Below are 10,178 nucleotides of genomic sequence, written 5' to 3'. Positions count from 1 at the left end.
CCCCTAAATCTTTTTTAAAAATTAAATAAAAAACCTCACTAATATATTGGTTTAGATCATCGTTTTAAGGAAATCACATGATGTTCAAAATCTGACTTTCATTTTGTGTGTGTGTTGCACGGCATTACTGGATCTTTTAATTCTCAGCACTGGGCAGAATAGCTGTGTTGCTTTAGCTTAAGCCCAGGAGTCCTTTAATGCCAGTGTCCTTTAATTGTTCCCCAGTTTAAATATTGACTCTGGGAGGTTACTTGTCTATAGCTAATGTGTTGTTCTCCTGATTCTTGTTTTCACAGCCCCTATTAAGCTCCAGCAAATTCAAATGCCAATGTCTTAAAACCCAATATACAATAACTATTTCACTGACTGGGTCACATAAAATGTTCCTAACATTATTATTTCTCAGTATTCTTAGATTACATAGCAACTCCACATCTGTCAGTTAGAAATAAAGGATACTCATTCCATAGTAATGTACTGGGCTTCTATCCTGCAAGCTGCCTTTTATCAGTGAATGCCGGTCCCCACACAGAGCCTGACTGAAGTCAATGGGACTCCACACATGTGCAAGGGGACTGCCCTGCAGAGAAAAGATTACAAATAGGATCTTAGCTATTTCTTTTTTCACAGAGCTGCTTCTTCCTCTTTGTAGCTGACACAAGATGACCAACAAAAAGTTAAGGAGAACCACAGCATTAGGTTTGTGACCTTCTTACAACAACCCTTTACAACAAATGAAGCATTCCACAGTAGAGGAGTATTACTCAACAAATAAAAATAACTTGGGGCTAATCACATTCCATGGTAATTAGGCCCTTTTAAGAACCTAAAATAGATGAAGAGCAATATCTAAACTATGCTTGCCTACTTGATTCTAATTCAATCTGGATTTGGTAGAACAACTACATTAATGACATTGGCTGATAAACTCCTCCTGACAGAGAATGATCAAGTACCCATGGCATTTTCAAATTTGTAAAATGCCTTCAACACTGTTGATCATAAATGTATTTCTGTTCCCCGGCAGAGATTAGCAAACCTTGTTAGGAACAGCTTTTGACTATTTGTTGGGAGAACCCAGGGCACTGACAGAAAATGTTTATCTGCTCCAAAGGATCTTGACTTGCATTTCTTTGCACCTAACATCATACATGTATGATATAAGTTACTAATGAGAAAGCATAAGGTACAGCATTCTTTATGCATTAAGGTACCTGGCCTTATGGCAATTTCATCTCTCAGTATACAGTGACTGAAAGGGATTGGGTTGTGAATAGAAAAGCTGGCTAGAGCTCAGTGCAGAGAGCACTGAGTTAATGCTCAAAGGTTGGAGGAAGTGACTGAAAGTCTTAGCAGAGATTATGTCAATCCCTTTGACTAATGTTGTACTTCTATCATTGGTTACTGAGGTTCATAATCTAAAAGTCTGATTAAAGAAATAATTGCTGCTAGATCCTCAGATAAAATCTGTTGCCCAAACTATTTTTTATTTGCGCCTGGAATGGGTATGTAACTGCTCCTTCCAGGTCAAACCTGACTGCCATTATACAGAATTCTCTCACCTAAAGATTAGCTTACTGCAATACCCTGCATGGAGCTGCAGATTAAAAAACAGACAAAATTGGCTAGTACAGAGACAGCTGCCTGCCTATTAACCAATGTGTCATGGACAGCAATTTGCACTAGTATGCCAAGATATGCTCTGACTGCCTGTTAATTTTAGAATAATGTTGTTGATGCATAAAAGCAGAAGTTACGGATCTTCCACCACTTCCAAGAGCTTCCCTCCCACGCCTGTTCTACCTTGGCAGCTGACTGAGCTGATAGTGTTGTTATTTAAAACAATGGGGCTGAGGCCAGCTTTCTGAAGAACTCTTGAGTCTACCATTTGCTTTGCTAGTTAGCCTGAAAAATCCTAAATTGATATTATTCAAAATATTACACTGTTCACTCATTTTCACAAGCTTTTTCTAGGACAGGGGTGATTAGGGCTTTCAGGATTTCATTGCTGTGTATTGATGTTTCTTCTGTTCACATCTAAAATCTAAAGGTCTATAAGTAATTGGACATAAATTCATTGTGCTTTTTGGCCATGGGAATGTGGTCAAAGATATTGCTGATTATATTTTTATATTTTTATATATCCTCCAATGGTCAGCCTAGGAACTTAACAAGTTTAAATAAAATTACCTTAGCTGAGGAGTATGTAACAGGAGCAGATTATCTCTGACAGCTTGTTTTCATGACATTGGATACAAGGAAAATAAGAAATACAGGAGAGAAAAATAAAGGCAAAGGATTTTTTTAGAAAGCACTATATTCATGTGGTATGTTGTTTTTATTCAGTCTCCATGTTACTACTAATTTTTAATATCACTGTTATTTTGCTTTATGCATTTCACAAAAATGAAAGTGATGTTACTAATAATGACCTCAAATGCATTCACTTACACCTTTGAGTAACAGATGCAATCTGTTAAGAGAAAGAATGGCTTGGCCAAATGAGTTACGCAGGGGTCAGCAGGCAAAACCATTTTCCTCAACATGCCACAGCTGACCCAGGCTGTAGTGAGTTGCCACCAGTCATGGAGCCCAGGGTGCTCACAGTAGGCAGCCAGGTGGCTTCAAGGCCTCCTATAAGCAGCCAGGTATGGCAGGCAGCCAGGAGACTTGGCTCCAGAGCTCCGGCTGGGCTTCATGGGGGCAGCTGCATACGTGCCTCTGGGTGGACGGCGGGGGCCAGAGTTACACTGCCTCAGGCTCCTTCTTGGCCATGCATACATGCAGCCACTGGCACCACAGAGCCCAGTACAGCTATCTGCAGCTTCCTGGCTGCCTGCACAGCTGGCCCAGGCTCTGGGCAGCTGCAGCCAGCAGGCAGGCTGCAAACAGCTGCACTGAGGCCCAAAGCACCAGCATGGGCTCCACGGCAGTAGTGGCTACAAGTGTGTCTTGGGGCACATGGTGGGGAAGGGGTCTGGAGCCTCCCCCGCCACCCAACTGGAAACACACTTTTTTTTTTTTTTTTTCTGTTTTTTTGCATTGGTCCTGGAAGCACTGCAATACCAGGTCAATGCATGGAGTGGATGGAGCACGCTCCGGTTCCACCACCCAATACCAAAAAGAATCAAATGCGTCTCATTCAAACAGAGATATCTGTCCTGGGCAACTGGAAACACACATGCACCCACCACCAGCAACCAGGACTGAGCCCCTCACAGCTTCCCTCAGCATCTGCCTCTGGCATGCCAAACTGAGGTATGGGTGAAGGTTGGGATGTTTTTGGCACTCCAGCCAAAAATGTTGCCAACCCAAGTTACAGTATTCACAATAATCATTCTGAAACTCAAGGCATTGAGTTGTCAGAGGGGACAATTTAAGATCCAAAATTAACTTGATATCTACCATATTTTCTGATGTATAAGATATGGTGGTTCCCCTCTCCCCCAGAATGGGGGAACTCTAAGTAAGGTGTGCTTCATACACCAAAGTGATACAACAGAAAAAATAACTGAACTTAGATACTAGTAACTGGAAGGTGAAACCAGTCTTGTCTTGGTACTCTCAATACACTAGAGCAGGCTTGTCCAGCATATGGCCCGCAGGCCGCTTCAGGTGCATGCCACTTTTCCTGGCTGGTGCTGACCTGGCTTGGTCCATCCCATCCAGAGCACCATGCGGCTGAAGCCGGCTTCCCACGTGCTGCTGGGGATGGGAGGAGCCTGGCCGGGTCTGCACTGGCCAGCAGAAGCAGCAGTGGAGCCGTGCCCCGCTCAGGACGGGACGAGCCCGGCCAGAGTGGTAGGGGCTCAGCTGCATTTTCCCCTTGCCTGCACCGGTCAGTCCCAAGAGGAACACGGCTCCATTGCCACTTCTGCTGGCCAGTGCCAACCTGGCCAGCCTCCTCCCGTCCCCAGCAGCATGCGGGAAGCCAGCTTCAGCTTCATGCTGCTTTTCCTAGCCAGTGCTAACCTGGCTGGGCCATTCCCATCCGGGGCAGTGTGCGGCTGAAGCTGGCTTGCCACGTGCTGCTGGGGATGCCTGGCTGAGTTGGCACTGGCCAGCAGAAGCTGCGGTGGAGCCTTCTGCCTTTTGGGATCAGCTGGCGCAGGTAGGGGGAAAGTGCAGCAGCACGTGGGGAAGCCACTGCTTGACAGGGGATGGGATGGTGCACCAAGGAGGGAAAGCTATGGCTGAGCCCCCTGCAGCTGTACTGTATGCTCTTTTAAAACTGAACAATATGCTCAAGAATAAAGCATGAATGATCTGGGCTCCAACATACATTTAGAGCAGGTAAAAATCTTTGTTAAAATACTGTCCAGTGTTCGGATTTTGTTTGCTTCTGTTTCTCTTTGTGCAGGATTGGGAGTTCAACTTGTTACTACTTGTTAAAGATGTGTTACTAACAAGTTATTAATTCAATAAAAGTACATCTTCTTGACAATTATTCTCAAAAATGTCCATATTTTGTTGCTTTGATTAGTTTCCACTCTGGCTGACATCTTTTCCACATTTGATCTGTCAACTTGCATTATGCTTCTTTCATTCATTGAGAAGTGAGTAGAAGCGAACGTGTTTATTTTAGTCAAGTGGTTGGTATTATTTCATTCTTGCTTTTATATTGTTTTTATTTTGGATTTTAAACCACATTTCCAGACACATTTCATTGGTGTCAAAGGTCACGTGACATCACTTCCTGATGTGATACCACTTCCTGTGAGGTCTTTGACTATGGCTCACCAGCCCACTGGGTGATAAAAAGTTTGTGATCTGGCCCCACATTCAAAAAGGTTGGACACCCCTGCACTAGAGTATAAGAGATCACGTGATTGAGTGAGAGATGAATACAGAAAGTAGTATTATCACAAATACTGATAACTTAGAAGATACTGTAGTTTGTCAACAGTACATAAGCGACCAACATGGACTACAAACAGGAAGTTCTTATAAAGCAGGTTTCAAATTAAAGAAAGTAAAATGCATAAAGTGCAGACATGGTTGTCCTCCACCTACAGAAAAAAATTATCCAATCATCAAAAAAATAAACATTTGCTCAAAATTCAGGACAAAAAGGAAGCTATGTGGGGGCAGCCAGCCAAGCAGCACAAAATTGCAGGTGAGGATGATTCACATATGGAAAATGATGCCAAAAGATAAAAGTCCTTGTGATGTTTTGTCAATGTCCATGAAAAATAAAATGGGATTGTGGATCAACAAATTATAATGTCACCATATTGGAGCCTTTATGAATAAACTCTTATTGATCTATGTTCATTTACTGTGCATGTGACAACAATCAAGAAAAAATCCCCCCTCCAAAAGTCACCCCCCGCAATCTGGCCATATCTAAGAGTCTCATATCATAGCTTCAGTTATTGGATATGTCTATTAATAAGTCATTCAAAACTTTATTTCATAATGATTACCTTTTAAAGCAGAAGACCACTAGATATCATGCTAATGTAATTATTCCCAAGGTAAGTTACTACGAGTTTCTACAGAAGAATCAGCCTTGATGGTCTGTCACCTGGAAAAGCAAGCATAATATTTTACTTCTAACATTGTGGCTTCATCTACACAAAACACTGACTGTGCAGTCATTAAGTAATTGTATAAACAAGTACTTAATGACTGCATTGTAACCCAAGTTACTGTGCAATAGGGCCACTGAACAGCTTTTTTGTGAGACTACTGCACAGTAGTGTCACATCAAAGTTCCTGCCACACAACACTACTGAGCAAGTCTTGAGCTACTGCGCAGACAGCATCTTATGTAGATGTGCCCATGATGAGCAACCAGTTGTATAAAAGTTTCAGACAAGAGTATTGTATTTATTTCAATATTTTTATTTTGTGTAGAAGCCCCAATCAAAATTGAGGCTTCATTGTACTAGATGCTATACAGACATGCCCCAAGGAACTCTTCATTCAGTAGTTGGTTGGTTATGACTTTGTAGTAAAAAGCACTTACACTACACAGAAGGGTATTACAGTTAGCCCAGTATAAATCCAAGCTAAGTCCACAGACATCCCTTATCTGCATTCAATTTTTTGAAAGTGATATTTGCTTGTAGTATTCTACAAAGTAAGGTAAGGTATAAGAGAGGTAAAGTGAAAAAGCAATTCAGTCCCAGAACTCAGCAGCAACTTTTTTTATTCTTCACCAATTCACCAGCATAAGTCACTATGACCAATTTATTTACAATACAAACAATGTCTCATAAAAAATAAAACTACTTTTGCAAGTGTTAACAATAAACAGAAAACTTCCATTAAGGTCTTGAAATTGGCAGTTCTGGTGTTGTAAGAGTTATAAGAGGTAACTCTCTTATAGGAGCTGTAAGAGGGAATGTCAGCGGGGTAATTCTCTTCCAAATCTAAACAAGTTCTTTGATAATAGTTTTATTTTGGGCACCATCTTCATTGGAAATCCTGTGCAGTCAAGGATGACTGTTTTCCAAGATTGCCTTACTTGTAGGTCTGAAGTTGGCTGACAAGGCCAACAGGTTCTGCTGCAACTCGGGCAAGTGTTACTGTGTGGTGTGGGTGGCTCTGTTCTTGATTTCACAGTTTCTGCCACTCACTTTTCCATCTTCTACTGTGCTCATAAGATCCTTGCAGCAAACTCTTCCCTCATTTGGGATGGTTCTGGGAGACAGTCTCCCATGAATTGATATTGATGCTGGGAGAATAAAACTTGCTTCGTGACCCTGGAGTTGGACATCTGGGTGACATGACAAGCCCAATAAAGTTGATGTCAGATGATCATCGCCTCAATGTTTGTGGTGTTTGCTCAAGACAGAACAATAACGTTAGTGCATCTCTTCCCACTGGGCATGCACCACCTTCCTTCCTAATGATATACAGTAAAAGCCCTGTAATTTGGCCTGAGTGGGGAATGGGGGTGCCAGGTATCTAAAAATTCCAGTTACCTGAGGCCAGCTGTTTTCAGTCAGACACAGAAAGTGTGTGTGTGGGGGGGGGGAGAGGAGCTGGCCAGAGCAACAGCAGCGCAGCATGGACATTTCAGCCAGATGCAGAGATATCATGTCAATGTGATTATTCCCAAGATAAGTTACTATAAGTTTTTACTCAGCCAGATGCAGAGCAGTGGCAGCACAATGTGATGGCTGCCACGTGCAACCTTTCCCCACCACTTCTCCTGCGTCCAGCCAGAATTCTGATTAATAAAATGCCAGATAACAGGGATGTTACTGTATTAAGTAGCCCAACAGCCAACTACTAAGTTAAGAAGTAAACTACTTTAAAGTGACTAAGTTAACTAAGCATTATATGGTATTTGAAATAACTGCCAGTCTCACAAAGCTTTTCCACCATTTCTAGTTGAAACCAAAATGCAAGCACAACCTAATTCAATGCACCTAAAGTTTGCCTTGGTGGAGCACAATGCATGTAAACCAGTTATCTGCTTACATTCAAAGGTCAATCTTCAAATCATATAGAATGTAAGACATTTCAGATTTTATTACTTATAAAAATCATTAAGTTTTGATTTTTAAAATAAAAAAAGTGAGTACTGTTGGAGTGCCAGAAATTATTCTGCAGTAGTTCTAAAAACATCTAACTGAAAGAATGCACACATCAGCTATGGGAAAAGAAAGGGCTGCTCTTGGCTGTATTATTGGCCAAGTATAGTAAAGCTCTAAATCCCACCCAGGGCATAGATCTGAAACTAGGCATTTTACTGCCCATAATGATTGGTTAGATATCCAGCTGAAAGTGAATAGACTTGTATGCAGCAGAGAAAGCCTCAAAGATATGCTCAAGAAAAGTATGGCAGAAAGAACATGAGCCAGATAATAAAATATCAGCGTAAGAGTCAGACAGCCCTGAATGAGCCAAAATAAAACATAGTTTAAAAACTGGTAGTGTTCCATTCAACAGCAACAGTTTTGTGGCATTTTTAGTCTGAACTACATACATGATTTAAACATTGAACTAAAAAAACAACATGCTTCAACATTTAAATACCTTTACTGTGCCCCAGGCCTCCACAACTCACTTGAAAATGCTACCCCTGATAAATAGATTATCACATGGACTTATGCTCCTAGATCATGTAGTTGCTTTGAAAATCCTACCTTAAGTTTTTTTTACCCATTAATTATTCTGCTCCAAATTAAGGTACTGAAATTTAGTTCTCAAAAATCCATCTTTAGGGATGCATGCCTATATGCATATGTGCTAGCAGCTGTGGGGAAGAGGTTGCAATGTCACAGTCACGTGCCCCATCTGCAACATAAGGCATATAACTGCAGCCTGAGTTCTCCACAACCCCAATGCCTGGGTCCCCTGCAGAGTCTGAGGCAATGCTGAAGCCTCAGTGTGGCATATGACACCTGGAAGAGAAAGCAGGGCGAACGTGAGGAAGGGAGGACCTGACTACTGCAGCTGCTATCCCTAGGTGCTCCAGCCCTTGGCTGCAGTACAGGGTACAAGGCTTGGCAGCAGCAGATGAGCCCCCCTGCTCCTTATCTCTCCATATTTCCTGGGGGCTCCAGCTACAGGGACAAACTGTCTCTCATGCTGGGCTGGACCAGGGATGGCACCAGCAGCAGGCAGTTCCCCCTTCCAGCACCTGCTCCCAGTCAGCAGAGTACACCCAGGGGACTGAGCAGATAGCAGAAATGCCTGAAACAGAGGACCCAGCTACTGCTGCTGCTGTCCCCAGCCAAGCCTGGCACCCTCTACTGCTGTTCACAGAAGCCCCTGGGACAAGAGCAGCCCTGGGACTTCCCCTGCCTCTAGGTCAGCAAGGGCAAGAACCCTCATGCTGCATCAGGAGACAAACAATTTCAAGCAAATGAGAAAACACTCTAGATTAGTGAACATACTGATCTTTGGCATTATCCAACCTTTGCCTATTTGAAATAGCCTACTATTATGTAGGTGCCAGACACCTCAAAACAAGAAAGGCAGGCTTATGAATTTTGGATATATTAGATAGATCAGAGCAAATAGACAGCAGAAGGAGGAAGAGAGAAGTTCAGCTCTAGTGTGATGACATTTTCATTAGTTTATTCTGTACATAAGATTAATCTAAATGGTTTTATAGATATAAAAAAAAAAAATCTTAAAACAGGTATATCCTATACATATCTAATACAAGAGTTAACAAGTTACTTTCCTGTACCTTGTCAATTCCATTTGGTTTGATGATGGGCCCCCACGCTATATTCGCAGTTGCTTTTAGCATTGGCCTGGGGTGTCAAACTCATCCACAGCCCCAGTGCTAGATCTAGATGGAAGGACTCCTCACAAGCTGAATCTAGAACAAGAGTTTCACAGGCCAGATGCAGTGGCAGTGACATTGGCAAGGTATACAGGAGCAATCCAGAGCTCAATACAGTCATCATTCACCCTCCTGTTCCCCCAACCCCACCAACATCCTCAGTGGGGCTCTATAGGCAGGAATTAGCAGGCAGTTAATGAACTACAGAAATAAGCAGCCATGTGCTGAATATCCAACTATCTGAAAGTGACCTTTCCTACTCCAGGTCTCAAAAGCTACAGGCATTGATTGCAGCATGCATCAGGATGTGATATTAAAAATACTAAGAAACCCAGCTGCAGTTGGACCATGGGGATATCATTTCTATTATTCAATGCATGTTTTATACCTTACTAGGAATTATACCTCAAAAATCCACACTCTAGAATGTTCACTTTGCCTTGGTTTGGTTTTACTCCACTTTTGGCAGTCCAAGTTTGCTGCAACTGCTACAACTACCAAAGCAGACCTAAGAAAGGTTCCCTGAAAATAGAAGTTGCCCAAATGGAAAGAGTTTAAAAGATACCATTGCTTAGGACTTCATACACTTAAGATCTCAACTTTAAAATTTACCACAAACTTACTGAGGTTGCACTTACAGCATTAGTGCATGTGCAGAACTTTTTGATTTTTTAAAAAGAGTCACAAGTATTTATGTAAAACCTGAAAATTCTTATATTCCCATTTTACACATCCCTAGAGGGTTAAAATGTCTTTACTTTGTTTTCTCAAATAATGACTACCCAAAACAAATGAAAGCCATTCTTTTACAGCTACTTAGACAGCACTGTGCATCTATTCTTAGTGGACAGGGGGAAAAAAAGAGCCCTACTGTATACTACACTATACAAAGAGGAATGCAAAAAATGAATTTAAAAAATCCACG

The 10,178-nt window shown here is 41.9% G+C and overlaps 1 pseudogene; it reads right to left on the bottom strand.

Annotated features, from left to right (window-relative positions):
• Positions 1-3,032: 3,032 nt before the first annotated feature.
• Positions 3,033-3,156, bottom strand: LOC149864994 (U2 spliceosomal RNA; annotated as a pseudogene).
• Positions 3,157-10,178: the final 7,022 nt, after the last annotated feature.

The sequence above is a fragment of the Crocodylus siamensis genome, chromosome 5 (assembly GCF_052110815.1).
Source record: "Crocodylus siamensis isolate JL-2025a chromosome 5, ASM5211081v1, whole genome shotgun sequence".
Classification (NCBI taxonomy): domain Eukaryota; kingdom Metazoa; phylum Chordata; order Crocodylia; family Crocodylidae; genus Crocodylus; species Crocodylus siamensis.
Note: the sequence above shows the minus strand (reverse complement) of the source record. Positions and strands in the feature narration are given on the sequence as shown.